The following is an 18,239-nucleotide window of genomic DNA, read 5'->3' as shown; positions in this document are numbered from 1 at the left end:
CAGCATATTTGTTGGGTTTCTTAAAAGATGCACTAGCAGCTTTGATTCCCACCAGGGTTTGTTTCCTCACCTGCTTTGTTGAACAGGTATGAAATCTCACCTGAATCCTTGGTGTGGATCGCCGAATGGAAACCCGGTCTGCCTGAGAACGAGATCCAGGTTTACGTCCAGAACTGTCATGTGTTTCACGTTGTGTGAATGCTCCAAAAGAGTATCAGGAGGGCTAATAAGAGGAAGTGAGTGAATGGTAACAGTGCTTTGTATTAGTAGCATTAGCGAGCCTTTCTTCCTGGTCTGAGCTTTCTTTCAGGGAATTCGACGATCAGTAGTTGGAAGAAGAGGATTTTTCCAGATGATCCGGTCAGTTTTTTTCAGTCTGAGACTGTGTGAAAACAGACTAAAAGAAAGAGTGAAGTTTATCCGTGTGCGCCACCCTTAAACCTAGAAAGTGGGGCTATTCAGTTACAACTAGCAAATAAATGTGATGGAAGAAAGATGAGTCATTAGCAGCTTTGTGAATTTGCAACTCAACCCAGTGTCAGTGTGGATCTAGAGACTGTTACCGTCCTCTGGACTCGGCTGGTAAACATCTCCTGCTCTGACTGAAGCTGAAAGACTCTTGCGGGGTAGTTTGGCTTTAAACATAACAGCATCTGCTAAGAATCCACCTGAGACTCATGAGGGCAACACAGGATAAAGTCACTTTATTTGCTACTTGTTTCTGCTTTCTACATATAGGAATATATACAGATACAGCAACACTGTCTGAGGTTTTGTTAGGGATTTTGATTTTTAGCTCAATGTTTACAGAATTCAATTATCTCATCTTCTTTGTTGCTGCATCAAAAATGCAACTCTATTTAAACTGATGATTTACACACTCCGAGTCATGCTAGTTGAGTAATTGGCTACAGATGTTCTGGATCGATTTCAGGTCAGGGAATTGGATAGTTCAAAATGAACGAATACCGACTGGCAAATTATGACATATCGTTCTTAAAAGAAATCGTTACACTCCTACATCCATCCATGCATCAATACATCCTTACATACTGGATGTACAGACATGTATACATATATACCTACCTATGTATACACATAAGTTCCTTCTTACAGAAAAATCATACGTCCTTGCATTCGTCCGTACTTGCACCCGCCTGCCCGGCCGTCCGTCCATCCATCCATTTTCTGAATCCATTCATCCATCCATTTTCTGAACCCATTGAATCATCCATTCATCCATTTAATAAAAAAAAAATCAAACCTGCTTAATGCCCTTTCGGGGCCTGTCCTAGACACTGGTGAGTGTAGGATAGGTACACTCTGGATGGATTGCCACTCCATTTCAGGGTGTACACTTATTTATGCAACAACAATATTAAAAAATAAAGTAAAATATTACACTACTTGGCTGATTGTTGTTAGAGTTGGTTAGATTGGTGCTGTCAACCACATGAGAATAGAAACTCTCCACCACATCAAGGACGATTTGGTGAAGCTTTAAAAACTTTTTTTTTTTTTTTCAAGCAGTGAGGATTCTGCATTTATCCTAAGATATGGCAAACATTAGGTGACAACAGAGGAGATATGAGAATAAGAAAGTGTTAAAAGTCAGGGTGGAGTTGTAATATCAAAGGAAAGGAGGAGGAGGCAGGGGATGAGAGAAAATGGGCTTGAGTGGATGAAAGGGAGAGGAGGAGAGGTTGATGGAAGCAAAATAACCGAGAAGGCCGTGTCAAAGCGATAGTTAGTGAAAGGGAGGGGAGATGCTGGAGTGGAAAAGAGGAGACGGAGCTGTGGGACGGGAGTTGATTGAAGAATTAAGCGTTGCATGCCTCCCTTTCTCCTCAGGCGGTTTGTCTTGTGCTTCTCCTGGTGTCATCGCTTCTCCTCATGTTTTCACCTCTCTACTCTTTCAGCCTTTCGAGCCTCCCTGTCTTTCCAGTAAACACCAAGTCTATAAATTGTTTGTTGCTTACATACTTGTCTTCAGCCACCATCTTTTACCTTTAGTAACATCGTCTTTACAAACTGATTCCTTTCTGTAGAAAGAGTTGATCATAAAACTGCAACGGATGTCTTCCAACTTTTTTTCCCTAAGAACTGTTGTACAAAATGGTATTTTGGTTTTAAACGACACAAAAATATGAATAAACTTTAAATCTTTAACTTGTGTACTTTTTTAAAAGCAGTTAAAAATATATTAGCAGTTTGGAATAATTACCTGGCAGATGAGGTTTTACATTAATTTCTAACCATTTCTCTGAAGTCTTTAAGACACACATGGTTTAGTCTATTTTAATTTTAAGTGCACACTTTTATGACTGATATTTTCCTGTTTTTTGTGTTCCTCTTATTTGTTTACACACAAATCCAGTTTAGATTTAACCCTTGAGAAAGTTTTGTTTTTTTTAAATAAAAAGTCTTGCATCATTTAATCTGAAAGAAACCAGAATTGTGAGTTTACAAGTTTACATATCCAGACAGCTTTGTGTTAACAGTCATTACCAACCCATGGTGGATTTAAGCTGTTGACAGAAAGATTTTAAATTGTTTTAAGTAGCAGAATATGTAATAATCATTTTGGAAGTCTTCCTGTTAACATGAGTTTGAGCTTTTTAGATATAAAATAGAAACATCAATGAAAAACCTTGAAATTAGAAACATCTCTGGACCTAAACATTGTCTATACTCATGTTTACGAATCCTTCATTGATATGCATTGTCCCCCTCGCATAATAAATTATTTAAAGGGTTACACAACACCTGACAAGAACAATAACTCTAGGAAACTGTTCTTTTGTGTTGCTTTTTTAGTTAGTTTAAGCCCAAATGTTGCCATGTTTGCTGCATTTTCCCCTCATAGTTCCCACATGTTCACATTTTTTGTGTTCCATTTGCAGCTCACACTTCTAATGCACTCGCAATCACATGCAGAGTTAACTCTTCAAAAAAATGCGGCCTCCACCCACACACATCAATATGTGTAGAGAGCGAGCCCGTTTGAGCATCAGAAAATGATCGCCGGCCTTCAAGCTCAAATATTCTCCTGCTGTGCGCAAAGGCACAAAGTGGAGAAGGGCCACGGCCTGATCTGGCCTTGAGGGGTTGAATGTGTGGATTGAATTGCTGGACCCCCACTGACAACAAAAGCAAAAAAAAACATAGTTGTCACAGAAATAGACGAGTTGTTCAAAACTGTGTTGTACTGACACCCTGTTACCACCATGCAGCATTTTTATTCACCATACAATATTCTTTACTGACTTATTTTCCTTTATTTCTGATGGATCTGAAACTCCCATTGCAAGTTCTGCATAACAATAAACACATATGTTGGAACATTAAATAACCTCCCCCCGTCATGTTCCAAACAGGAAGTACCTGCTGACTCCAAGAAGCTGATATTCCATAGACTTCTATGGAGAAATAAACAGCTTTTGAATCCATCCATCCATTTTCTGAACTATTTTGCGGACACAGGGTTGCTGGAGCCAGTATATGAACACTTTTCAGTTTTAATGGCTGATCTTTTTCTCATCTGTTCTAGTTTCACATCAGCTGTGAGTCACTAACAAACACACTGACAGATACACATGGCTGTTTGGGAAAAACCCCATAGTGCTCCTGCAGTGTTGCATGAAGCACACATTGTCCATAAGGTAATGCACACATACACACACTCCAACCACGCTATGCATTATCCATACCCTACTTATGATGCATTCACTGACCCTATCTGATCCCCGGTCTGTTTTTCCCACACACTCAGCCTGACGCATACATACGTTTGTACACTCTCACTTACACATGCACACATGAGCTGGCACATTGATGTGCTTATTCATCGATGCGAGCTCATATGCTCGTATAGGAGCATCATAAGGAGAGGAGCTGTGTCTAGATGCATCTATCTCTGCAGCCTGGAATCCATAAATATACCCTAACAAGACGTCCCAAAGGGAAACAGAGTTTTTTTTTATTTCTGTGATTAATCTTTAATCATTTTATTTTTTGTTCCGCCAATGGCTTTTAGGATCTCTCCACATTGTATCACTTTCCAAAGGTTTGGTTGTTTAGAAGTTATCAAACAGCTTGTTGCAGTGCTTCAGCTGATCCAAACACAAGATGACCTTTATCTCATAATTAGTTTAGCCTCTAATCATTTTCTCCACTGTTAAACATGTGACACACAACTTCTGTTTGAGAGATCCAGCACGTTTTACTGCAGCACAAAGAGCATCTAATAGATATTGCAAGTCATTTCGTCACTGCAGTATTGATCACTAATATCGCCCATCGCCAGTTTTTCTAATATCGTGCAGCCCTCGTCAATCACCATATGATGCCTTTCTGCTAATGCTATCCATACTGGTGATCATGAAGCTCTGGTGCTCTTAATGACATACAATACAAACTCCTACTCCAGTTAGAAAGTTGCACATACACTGTAAGTGCAATTTATAGATCAGGCATGTCCAAAGTCTGGCCTGCTGACCAGAAGTTGCCCAGATTTAAATTTCCACCAGCCCACAGGTTGCTGTTGTAAAATCAATAATATCCTGCCTCCAGCACTTTCTAAGAACTGTGTATGATTTATTGATTATTGGCTACATTCCTTTATGAGGCGTTGCTAACACGTTGCTAACCCAAAACCAGTGTTTTGTACTTCTGAATCAGTTTGATTGAAATTTAGAAGCTTACAGGTAGCATTTACTTTTGCATATAAAGACTGTATGACTTTAAGAAACCAACAAAGATGGATAAAAAGCAGAACATCAAACGATTAAATGTAAAAAAGAAAGGAAAACTGAATTAGAGAGAAAAAGTACCAAGCTTGTCCTGAAAGGGAGTTAAAAAAAAAACCCAGAAGAGGAAGATGAGCAGAAGGATGAAGCATGGAGGGAGGCAGAGGTGCTATCAGAAGAGACAGATGGAGATTTGGGGCTTGCCAGAGGAGAAATGGAACAGTGGATGGATAGTGGGGATTGGGCAAAGGATGAGGGACAGAAAAAGAGCTAGTTTAGCCTTTTGCTAGCAGCTGGTTCAACCAGGATAGATAAGAAACTGAAGAAGTAGTGTAAGGCGGCCTCACAGGAACACGAATGCTGTAGGTGTGGCCAAGACCTTGTTAGAGACAGCCATTGTTAAAAGTGCATGACATACTTTTAAAATAGATTGGTCAGCTCTGTTTAGACTTTCACTGAAGGACACTTACATATGCAAGGTCGATGAGATTTATTATCAGGCTGTCTCATCAGACTCACACAAATATATGCACAAACGCACACATACACAAAGACAAAAAGTGTAACAGGTAAATGTTAGAGGGGAAAAAGCTGTACTTTGTATTTGACCCACTTCTACAGACAATTTATGCATAGAACTAAATGTTGAATATACAGTCGCTTTAGCCACAGGCTTACACACACTTCTAAACCAACCAGCAGTTTAAGCTAACATCTTTGGATATTTTCATGGCAGAAACGACACACACGACAAAAATGCTCTTAAATTATTATAAAATTTAAATTGTGCACACTATTATCTGTAGTTTTCAGTCTGTTATGGATCTGAGGTTATTGTCGCAGTGTTCTGTGTCAGTCTTCCTCTTTCTCCTGTTACACGTCTTTGTAGTCTTCCAGGAAAAAACGCTTTCAGAGAAAAGGCTGTTTCGTTCTAGTTCAGAGAAAAGACTTTTCCTGCAGTGTCAAATATCTGAAAGTAAAAAAAAAAGTTCCAAAATAAAGCTTAGTTATATTCATGTAACAAAGAGGGGTTTTCAGAAGACAAATATTCCCTCTACTTCATGCTTTTCTTATTACAATAAATACAACTATATAAAATCCTAAAGTGTTTAAGAAAAAGCCAAAAATATTGTAATTTGCCAATTTTAGAGCCAAAGTGTCTATTTTCAAACAAGTGGAAGGCTTAAAACATACTTGTGTCTGTAAATCAACACTTAACCCTAATTAATCCCAGATAACCTTATTAAAAAGCCACTTGTGATCACCAGCTAAAGAAAACAAGAACACTTGAGCATGTTTCTTTGTTGTTTGGATGTACCTGTGCTGGATGTTTCACTGTATTACAAAATCACGAGATTCAGTTTCAGAAATCTCAACATAATGTCTAAAATTGTGTCTGTTAGATACACAAGATACTTATTTATAATTTATAATTGGCTCGGATTAATACTCCATTCATAGTTTTCCATTTTAGTGTATGACCTCGTCTCTAAAGATTGAATTTGTCAAGCAGGCATGAAAAAAAATCTCATAAAAGAGATTATTTCAAAGGATGCTGGTTGTAGAGATCAGAGAAACACCCTGTAAATACGCGCTTGGATCAGTTGGGATTTTTATGGTGAAATTTTGGACAATTTCTCTTGGACAAAATATAGACAAATTCACATTTCAGTACACATGACATTCAAGAAACTGTGGAAGTTTATTTAAGAGACATTTTTGGTTACTTAATCACATGAAAACTAACTAAGGTTTAACACAATTGTCTAATAATTCAAATTGTTTCAGTGCACTGTAGAGCTGTAGCACTTTCTTGCATGAAAAATATATTTTTCATTATCTGAGCTGTCGCAGATGACAGGAAATATGGTCTTTGAACTACGTAACTCTTCGACTGTTTATGCAATATTGGTAATTTTGGTAATTTCTGCAGCTTGGGACCCGGGAAAGTGTTACATATCAGCACAATGCTGCTGTACTCGGCTTCAGAATCTGTTGGATTAATGGAAAAAGCATAAACGATTGACGAGTTATAGTAATTAAATGAACACCAACGCTGAAGCATAAGCTTCTGTTTTCAAAGGTAAAATAGTTAGCATTTTCTCAAGGAAAACTGATTAATAGAAGGCACATTTTTGATTTCTCGATCATGATTAAGCATTTCTACTATTGTGCTCTATTGCTTTGCCCATTCTGCTTGTGCAGGATGTAGAGCATGCTGCATATCGATCAGCGAAACCATAATTACCCTCCTCTGTGTGCATGTTTGAGGGCATTCCTTCTTGTCCTGAGTAATGAGCAGGCCGCTATCGGGTTGTAATATGAATCAGCAGGAATAGAGGCTGTGCTCCTGTTAGCTAAACATTGATAACAGAAGAGAGGGGGGAGATAAAACGCCGGTGGGCTGCAGCTGTCTGTATGTTCACGTCTTCTGGAGGTTCCCTGCTATTTATTTAGGAGCAGTTTCCATGTTTGTGACATAACCTAAGTGTGTCCCGTTTACACTTAGTTATTCAGCAGACGTGTTCATCAAAATGCAATGTAGGGTTGAGTGTTTGGCACATTGATTATTATTATTATTAGAGCTATTATTATTTGTATCTTTTTGACGACATTTTGGTAATTGTGGTGTCACACCTGATCATTTTTATAGCAATTTAACAGCGATGAGGGAACCGAACTGCATCTTACCCAGACGTGGCACGCCCTTGCGAAGAAATCCTGTTCATTTCTTGATCTCTTGTTCTGCCGGTACTTCCTTCTCTTTGCATCCCCTAGTGGCGGAATTGGACATTGCAGTAATACCATGATTTTCTTAAGCCTTTTAGAGTGAACTATATCCATATATATGATTATATATTACCTTTGGAACACTAAAAAACAAATTATTTATGAATTATTAGTTATTTTTTGTGAGTTTTTTCCTACCCGGAAGTAAAACAATTTGATTCCTGAGGCTCCGCCATTAATGGTCTTAAAGGAACCTCATGTCTAAACTAAAGAACACCTTTTTGAGCTGGAATTTATTGAAGAAAGGACACAACTGGAAGATGTACGGTATCCTGGTTATCAACACTCATATTTTTTTCTCTTCATGACTAGACTAGATTAATCTTTGTGCTATTCTAGGCATGTTTACATTAAAAGTGGGGTCATATGGACCCTACAAGACAGCACACTTTTTTTCCAATAATTTTTAATTGTCACTGGTGTCTGTGGCAGACATAAAATCTTGTCCACCTTTGTCATGGGAGGGATCACACATCAATTTAAGGATGGGGTCAATTTGACCCCAACGAGAGCTCAATCAACCTTAAACCATCTTGGGATGCGGGCCGTATATTTGACACCTCTGCTTTAGGCTTTTTCCTTCACAGCTCCATTCCGATAAAGGAAAGAATTGGTGTCATAGAATTCCAGCTGATTTCTCCTCCATGATCAATTTTCAAACGGTTCACCCCTCTGTGAATTAAAGGGAAGTCATCCATATGTCATTGCCAAATCTAAGTCCCGGATTGGTCAAAGTTCAACCTAGTTTAACTTTCAATGCGATTTTTGTACGTAAAGCCTGAAAACGGTCATAGAAACTTGTGTGGCGACTCGTGAACGCAAGTTAAACTTTTGATTGGAAGTGGTTGTATGAGGACGGTGTGTGAACAAGGCTTTATGGGAACAACCGGTGTTTGCTTTAATGCGATTAAAAGAACGTTCAGCAACAAGAAACTGACCTTTCCCAACATTTCTATGAGCAAACATTTGGCCAAAAAGGGCCCAGTAGAATTTAAATTAGCTTTAAAATCACAAAGATTGTATTAAACTCATAGATTTTTGGACTTTATTACATAAAACACTGATTACCCACTGAATTAAATGGAATCACACTTTGTTGATCCTTAAATGTAACTTAAATCAGGCCTTTAGTTTGTCCCGGCATGCCAACGGAAACGAAAAAGGACAGAACTGTGTTTCCTGCAAAAACATTTTTGCCGTCAGATGAGAACACAGTATGATTCAGACGCTGTTTAATGCGATTCCTCCCACTTGCATCTGACATTTGCATTTCTGAATATAACTTTTCATTAGTACTGAGCCGCTTAGGAAGAAAAAAAAAGGAGGCTCACCAAAATTAGCTTTACAAAGGAGATTCCTTATGTTTTTTGTCATTAAACCAAGATAAAGTTCATTGCTCGTTGAAATGGCCGATTAAAAATATCATCAAGAGCTTTTTGTATTTATGAATAAGTGTGTTTCAGTCATTTGAGCTCCGAGTATCGTGACTCCCCGCCGATTTTCCTTAAGTTTGTCCTCATGATAACGGAGCATCAGCGTGCTGCACCGCTGTGAAGAAGCCTCATCCTCACTGGAGTCTGTCTGTGGACGTGACCAGCATGCAGATAACCGGTCCACGCTTTAGGAGCGACATGCACACTCCCTCTGTCTTGGAGTTTCTGCTCTAACCCACATTTTTTGGAGAAACACAATCTCTTTAGTATTTGATGTCCTGGAGACCCAATGTAAAGCCGCAGCCCTCTCCTCCCTGCTCTCCACGGTCTCATCTCTTCATTGGCTGTCTGTCTGTCGGCTGTCATGTAGCGGATAAGAGGCAGAGCAGACTGCGGAGCTTTATGACTCATTCTGTTGCTGCTGTAGCCCGTGCTCTTAGTGTGGGGTAAGAGAACCCAAAAAAGGACGCCACATGTTCTGGATGAGCCGCAAATCAATCAGAGCAGAGACCATCAAGCTATCAAACGCAGCAAGCCTCCCTAAACGGCTTTTATTTTTAAAAGTCATTACTAGATCCAATCAATTCCTCCCAAGGACGGCTGAATCACTCATTGATTCATAATCTGTCGTTTCATGAATGAAAGCGTCAGACTCCTGCTGTCACATTCTCACCAACGTTTTACTGCAGTGATGCCGCCTGAGAGCCTGACAGGACTTTAAAATTGCTCTTGTAGTGGAATTCAGAGCAGCGGAATGTCTTCTTCAAGCGAGCTGTTGACATCTTCACATGCCTCGTCCGCTCAGCCAAGAGCTATTTTAAGGCCGTTGTTAGTCAGAAGGCGAGCGTTTGTTATTCTTCTGGCCCACGAGCATCCATACTACGAGAAGTTGTTTATTCTCGCTCCTCTCTCATTTATCTTCAGACCCTCACAGTCTTCATGCAGTGTTTGCCTGTGTGAGCTCGGGATTTGGTGCACAGGTTCATTAGCATGAGAGCTGTTGTCTTTTTGTCCCTGTAGGAGCTCCTGTGGATTTGTAGATACTTTTAGACATCGCTCCCCTCCTCAAACACACTCGCTCACTCATATAGTACTAAACACATCAAGACACAACGGAAAGCCGACACCTTTGGCATCCAAAGCTGGTGGCGTTCAGTGAAACCTCAGTCTTAGATGTTGCTCAGTTAAGACCTCATCACTTTCTTTATTTTTATTTTTTCCCTCCTTATCTCGTGAGTGCTTGCAAACAGGAAGTTGCTGCTTCAAGAAAAGGTTCTGTCACAGTTCAGTTGTGTCACAGAGGGCATCCGGCATAAAAAAAAAAAAAACAAATTCAGACTCACGCATTTGCTGTGGCAACTTCCTCCTAGGAAGCAGCAGCCAGAAGAATAAACATGGTTAAATATAATGTAATCTTAATGTTTCGGTAAAGGTTTACAGAACAGCCTTCAACACTTGCAACTGGACCTTTGGATTGTGTTTTTTTTAAACCCCCAACTAGACCCTATTTGCATGCTTTATATTTATGTAAAGAGGAAATGAAAAAAATATATTATTGTCTTTTACTGACATTTCATTTAAACATTAAGTGATGTGAGGCTTACTGTTGCTTAAAGACCCACTCGGATGAAGATGATGTTTTTGGTTTTCTTGTAGCAATTTTTCTGATGATATAGAAAGTTGTAACCTTTCTGAGAATTTCTTTATTCAAATTGTTGCAAAAATATCTTTTGAAAAGAATTGTAATTTCAACCATTTACAGACAAAAAGATTCATCTTCGTTTTCCTCGTCTGAGCTTGGATCAAAACAATATGTCTGGATAGGTCTAATATTACTCATCAATTTTGTTGCACTGCTAATGTGAGGTTTGGGGTATGAGGGGCTGTAATCTAGTGGGAGAGAGTCTAAACAGGCCAAATCTGAATTCTTGCCCTACCTCTACATCTAGCCCTCCAAACGGAGAGTTACGGAAGAATAGTATCTTCAAACTGGGACGACACTACCACTTGATGACATCATCATTAGTCGCTGGTAAGCTACATTACCACACATCTACTAGTGTTCGGAAAATACAAACTGTCAATTTTATAGCTTTAAACAGTCATGCTAAAACAAAAAGTTATTACCATTAACATAGATGGAGATGGACCTCGGGTTCCAACAAAATGAAGTGGATTCGTCACCATTTTTCCGCGGTACGGATATCGCTTGATTTCAACCTTTTTGGGACGCTGGCAAGAAGTGATTGGTCTGAGATTCTGTTAATCGTTCAAACGTTTGTGGTTGGACCAGCAAGCACCACATGCTCTCATTGAGGCACCTGATTGGCCAGTTTATAACTTGAAAAATTTGCGATAAAGAAAACACATCATTACTTACCGTACTTGAAGTACTTACAGTTGCATGTAAACTTCTCTACCCATGTAAACTTCACTAATGGGAGGGGAAGGGGGCGGAGCCACTTCGCACCAATGGCCCCTCCCACAGCTTAGAGGTGAATTTCTAATGAGCTACTGTCACTCTGCAGAAATTGCATCCTAAAAATCAATACAGGTTCCTTGATTTGGGCTAAAAATGACATAAAAGTAGTTAAAAGACCACTGGGAATGCTTCTAAAATAAAAGATGATCGCTGGGGAACTCCGAGCACTCTAATTTGTCCTAAACCTTTTTTTTTTTTTTTTTAACAGCAGGTTGATCATTTTAGATTTTTTTCTCTGTGCTTTTAGAGTTTAGCTGCTTTTATTTAGGCAGGATACTATTGATTGTGCTTTTTTGCATGTCTCTGTAATCTTGAGTATTGTGCTGAAAACTCAAAAGATTTATTTTGATTTTTCAAATCCTCTAGTTAGCTTTAATTCAATTCAGGAAGCTGTAGATTTTAAATTTGGTTTAAACATTTTCTATCATCATTTACTAGTCATCAGATCAGTCTCCAAAGAGAATGAACCAAACAAAGGAAATACCCAAAAACATGTAGGATCAGAGCTCTAGAGGCCTTTAAAGGATGGTGCCAGAGCTGACATTGATCAGCGTCGGTCAGGGGAGGAGGGACCGCCATGTTATTTAAGACAGGAGATCAGATGAAGCGAGCGCTCTGAGAAAGGACAGGACCAGAGTTGTGTTTTTGTAAGGAAAGCACTCCTACTGTAGTTAAGCGTGAATCTCTGATGACAGGAGGGAGATCATATGCTGAGGAAAGGAGGCTGTTACTTAAAGGAAAGAGTAAAGGAAGTGTTGGGAGTCAGGTGGAACATAAACAAGGTGTTGAGGTGGAGGTGGGTGCAAAGACTTTATTTTTTTTTTCCCCTCTGGGTATGCACCACGTTGTGTTGTTTATTTTACATGTCAAGGTCATACCACCCCTGACCGGCTGTTGTCAAGGCAACCATAGGTACCTTCCCCTTAAAGACATAGACCTTCAGATTTACCCACATACGGTTATTTCTAGAATTCAGAAAACCACAAGTGGATAGTAGTCTTCTCTAGAACCTTTTAAAGTAATTCCCTTTTTGATCATATACAGGTACCACTACTGGTCATAAAGATCTAAGATTCTTTTTATACTTATCTGTAATGAAATCAATCCAAAACTTCTAGAAGGAAAAGATGGCACTTTTCTAAATTCAAAATCATGTTTTTTAAAGTGTTTTTTGCAGCATTTTTTGATGAAGGAGGACATATATTAAGAAAAATAAGCTAAAAGTTGTATTTCCTTATTCAAATTGTAGTTTGTTTCAGCAATCTGTACTTTGCTTCATTCTGAAACATCCACCTGCAGACACATAGATCCATGAACGTCTTTGTTTTCCTCGTCTGAGCTGGCCCTAAACTGTTCGGCTGGATAACTCCAATATTGCTCTCCATTTTTGTTGCATCTCTTATTTTACCTTGGGGTTATAAGCTAGCGAGAGAGACTGTTAGAAAAACAAGGATGATGGGAAATGAGTGAAGGCTTACTCTGTGCCAATTAGGGAGGAATTTCTAATGAACTCCTGCCGATCTGCAGAAACTACGCTCTAGAAAACAACATACACTGAGAAAAGTGAAGCAATGTTTTAGTTAATAAAAGTTCTTTCATTTGTAACATTTTAAAATGACAATTAAATGGTTTACTCGACTTAAAAATGCAATTTAATACAAAAATAACATTTTTAAATGTAAAAAATGACAGAACTTTGTTAATTAATACAATGTTTCACTTTTTACAGGGCAATTCTTTTTGTTTTGCCTAAAAACAGCATAATTATATTTAAAAGACCACTTGAAACGATTTGAAAATAGATCCAAAGATGATCAGAGTGGGGCTTTAAATCACTGTTGTTATTTCTTTTTTTATGGAGATTATAATGACGTCACAGACATGAAGAGTAAACCATTAAAACATATTTCAAAATTATTTTTGGAAACATTAAAAAGCACACATTTGATGCAGAAACATCATCCTAAATATTACAATTCTCTGAACTCTGATGAGCTTTAATGTCTCGTGGAGTTCTAGTTTCACCTGAAAACAAGATTATAATAATTTCTTAAGTTTTGTCTGTTTAGTTAATTGAAAAATCCACTATACATATATGAAGGCTCAGAGAGAAAATTATCGTCTTAAAGTCACAATAATCTATGTAATGGGCTTTAAAATGTGTGTTTCCTCTTATACTTAAAAGATAATTTGCCCTTTTGAATGTCAAGTTGCATTGTGGGTGCTATTAGAAGAATTGTTGCTATACACCTCCCCATAAATATAATGAGCCATAATGTACTTGGGGTGACTCATCAATTTTCTCTCCATTAGATGCAAACATATTTCTATATATTCCTTTTTGTTTTCCATTCCTGCTCTGGGATAAACATTCAGTCTATGCGACTGGCCTTTAAAAGAGATCGTAGGTCAGCCTGCCTACATACAATATCAAACCAGTTCCTGCCTCCATCACGTCCCCCCGTTTCATCCACCTACACCCTTTTCTCTGAGCAAATAAACTCTCAAATATCAGCAGCGGCTCCACAAAAACTGCATGTTGTGAGTCAGAGGTGAGTGAAACTGCTCCTTCATAATGAAATCTTTAATAGCAGTTGCTTTTAAAGTTTATATTCTATTAAACATGATCACTTCACTGCATCAATAACTTCTTATTTTTTGACTTCTACATTTTTCCATGAAAATATCACCCATTGTAAAGATCCGTCGTATAACAAATGGACGTTCTACAAGATCCGGTTTTAACCTTTTTAAACCCAGCAGCTTCACTTCTCCTCATGGCTGTGGTGGGACTGTTTCAACAGATTTATTTGTTTAAACATGCTGGTAAATATAGTCCGCTGGAGAGTGTGTCGTCAGGCTGAGGGCCAACGAAAAAAGTTTCCTGTGAAGTCCTTAAAGTTTATTTTCCAAATGGACTGAAGGCGTTCAGCTGGGACAGAGGACAGCCTGCTGAAACTTTGACTGCAGCCTGCACAGGTTTACAAGAGTCAAACATGGACACGTCAATTAGTTCACTTTAGAACACGTTCTCACTTCCACATGTAGAGTTCTACAACCACAGTGCTATATTTACCTTTATTTTTTACATTTTTTATTCGGTCATCAAGTGAAAATGAACTCTTTTTCTGCTTGTGCAACATGTTTTATTTTACTCATCAACTCTACCAACATACATTTTACATTTAAATGTTTTTCATTAAAAATTACAGTATTTAAGTCACAGTTTGTTCCAAAGTTTAGCCAGGGGTGCGACTTATACTCGGGAGATACTTATTTGTGTTTTTGGTTTTTTAGACATCAAAAGGGTTATATATTTGTTATTTTCCCAGTAAACATCGGTTGTCTTTTAGCGGTTGTTTCAGCTAACAATCACTAGAGGGTGCTGCATTCGAAGTATTTGCGACAGCAGAAGAAGAAGTGTCGTCCAAAACAAACATGGAAGAGAGTCTGATTGTTTTCCTCTTTTTCTTGGTATTTTTGCATTTATTTATTTATTTATTTTTAGCTACGCTGGGCTTGGCGGATTTGTTCTGAAACGTCAGTGCGACTTGTATATGGTTTTCTTCTTCTTGATTAGACATTTTTGGCTCTTGCGACTTATACTCCGGTGCAACTCAAATCCCAGAAACGACACAAGTTTTTTATTTTGCCTGAAAACTAAACTGTCATAATTAAAAAAAACCTCTGGGAACGCTATGAAAATAAATTAAAAAATGATTGGAACTTTAAATTTATCTTTACATTTTCCTGTAAAACCTGAGCTAATCTTTGTGCAAAAATTCATTGAAATTCAAGTTTTATTTTTAATTACTTTATATTAAGTTTTTTTTATTAAAAAAAAATGGGTTTGAATGGACATTTAAAAACAAACCAAATTAAAATGATATCTTAATTTGAATTTGTAAAGTAAATTATGTAAAATCAGTATTTTGTTGGCAGTTAATTAAAGCATACATTTTTAAAATCCATCTTATTCCATTTTAAATTATTCGACAGATATTTTAGCGAATGGTTATACGTAAAACTTGCAAAGTTTCTTCTTGATTTTATTACATTTGTCACATTGTTTTGTTGCTATATGACCTAGAATCAACACCAATACTTGCATTATGTATATATATAATTTTTTTTAAAGCAGTAAATAAATTACCAATGCTTTTCCTCAACGACCCAGTGAGTCTTGGAGCCAATTATCAGGATGAAAAATAGATTTGGCTCCAAGAGATTTCATCCCCGTTGGGAATGAATCAAACTCGTAGCTTGGCCACTTTTCCAGGAAGTCTGATGTTTTTGTTTTTCCCCCATTATACCGTGCAGCCTTTATAATTATATATCTGCTGTTGATGCCTGGAAACAGGCCTGTAATTATTTTTTCAAGAGCATGGAATCAAGCTGCTGATTTTCCCTACTGTGAAGCACATCAGCAAGCTTCCATGCTGACTCTCAAACGCCGTTGTCAAGCGATTCATTTTTGAACTCCTGCCTTTGCCTTGTTGCTTCTTTTGCTGTAAATAATAACAGTGCAGATTGTTGTGGTACAGTGACAGGCTGTGCAGCAGAAGTGAGCGCCGGTCCATAAAGGAAGTGTTGGCTGCCTGCAGACTATGTGACCTTTACCATATGACTGTGGTTGCCTGTACTGACCCTGCTTTGGTCTGTTTCTGAAAATCCTCAAGCGGACAGTAGGAAACAATTCGGTTGACATTCAAGAGCATCTCTAAAATTGATGAATTACTAGCATTATTAACCCTTAGTGTTGTTATTATTGTTTTTACTACTCTCCAATTTTCTCTAATTCTACATTCACATCAGGTAACGTGGGTCTTTGAACCTGCTTTTAGCATATGATGTCACACTGGACTCTTAATGCCCCCATACTAGCACATGTAACCAGTTGGAAGAGGCTTGGTGTGAAATGTCACAACAGTGCAAACTTTGTGAATCTTGATCCAGAATTTTGCTTTCACAGCTCTATTCCGATTCACTTTTGCCAAATCTGAAATTTTGTCACTTGTGGGGGACTGTAGGGTGACTGTAGGGTAGGGTACACCCTGAACATGTTGTCAGACTGTCGCAGGGCCACAGTACACTCATGCTAAGTGTGAACATGTAAACTCCACACAGAAATGTCCCCAATCAGTGATTCTATCTCAGATCCCCCAGCCGGGACTTGAACCGGGGACCTTCTTGCTGTGAGGAAAGAGCGCTAACCACTGTACCATTGTGCACTCCCCCAATTAACCTGAAACTGTTCAAAAAAACTTCAACTCTGTGTTCATTTTTAGATCAAACCGTTTTCTAACGTTTTATAGAAAAAGATCAAACATGTAGAGACAAAATAAAAACGCATACTTCCAAAATAAAGCAATTAAAATGTCTAACAAAACAGCCAAAGCTTGACTAAACTTTATGTAATGTAATCCAAACTCTTACTTGATTTGAAAAATTGAAACTGAAACCCCTTTTGAAACCCACATTTTGAATGGAAACTTTAATATTATAAACTTTACAAAGATCCAGTCAAACTGGTGAGTTCAAATAGGAGTTTATAATTCTGATCTGACAAACTGATGTAATCCACATTTAAGTACACCTACCTGCCCCCCACCCCCTCACTCATCTAAAACTGACCTCTGCCTCCACCTCCATCCATCCCACTCAGTCAGCAGGTGGAGGCAGAAGCAGCACTTGGCTGAAAAACGAAAAAATCAATGTGTTTGTATTCATGGATTATGTCTCTCCTGCCCACTTTTATCGGCAGCTGGGAAGGCTTTGGTTCGGAGGCATTGTTTGGACTTTCCCCTGCGTTGCATCAGCAGCGGTGGAGGCCACTCGTCCGCCGTGCGTTTGGAATGGGAGCACTCAGAGGCTGATGAAAGGCGGCGAGTGGCGATGGGTCGGGGGGGAGAGTCCCAGATAAGAGGAAGAGAGGCTGGAGAGCTGTGCTGGGATGAAAGTCAAATCCTTTTGTCCACCCTGCCTGACTGCCTTTAATCTTCAGGGGGGGTGAAAAGTAAAGGTTTGCCCCATGTGGTCTGAGGAGAACTCCAGATGTCCTCACGTAACCTCTGTCCTGTTTGGACTATTGATTCATGCCAGGCGTAATGAAGAATGACGTGAAAATAGATCTTACTTTAGCTTCCTCCTCTTGTGTTTATGTGAAATTATTGTGTATTTTTTGGGGGATATTTTCAATTTTTTGTCAGTTTCTCTGTATTCTTGTCATGTTCTCTTGTTGCTCTGGCTTTCTATTGTGCGTCTTTCCCTCAGGACCGGAGATTACTCACGTTATTCCTCGATATGAATTCATAAGCAGACCGACCCCTGACCGTGTGCATGTCCATAAAGTGTTTTAGTACTCGTCTAGTACAGCTTTTGAACACCAATTGTTGATCTTAGTGTAGCGGTTCCGATCTGTTTGTGTGTTTTTACGACTTCCAGCAGCATTTAGTGTGTGTTTTTGTGCTCCCAAGTGTTGGTTTTAGGTTGTTTGAGCAAACATCAGAGCCAGTTAAGTCTGATTTTAGCTCATCAGATAAATGCTCAACCACTTCAAGCTCCCATTTTAGTCTTTTATTAGTATTTAATGGCATTTTTAAAATTAAATTTGATGCAAAATAAGGTCAAAAGCTGCTTCAAGGCTATTAAAAATACGCAATAGTTCTATTTGTTCTGGTGATATGAAGCCGTGTTCTCTCCTTTTTGTGTCTATTCATTCCTCAAAAGCCACATTTGCTAAAGCAAACATTTTCATCAACTTTCTCCCAGGATTTTAATGCAATT

General features: G+C 38.6%; 1 protein-coding gene across 2 annotated transcripts in view; it reads left to right on the top strand.

The window, feature by feature from the left end:
- LOC112156038 (phosphofurin acidic cluster sorting protein 1) overlaps nt 1-18,239 on the top strand; it is a 56,329-nt gene that overhangs the window by 12,748 nt on the left and 25,342 nt on the right. The gene's annotated exons all lie outside the window — the stretch shown is intronic.

The sequence above is a fragment of the Oryzias melastigma genome, linkage group LG18, assembly GCF_002922805.2.
Source record: "Oryzias melastigma strain HK-1 linkage group LG18, ASM292280v2, whole genome shotgun sequence".
NCBI classification, from domain to species: domain Eukaryota; kingdom Metazoa; phylum Chordata; class Actinopteri; order Beloniformes; family Adrianichthyidae; genus Oryzias; species Oryzias melastigma.
Note: the sequence above shows the minus strand (reverse complement) of the source record. Positions and strands in the feature narration are given on the sequence as shown.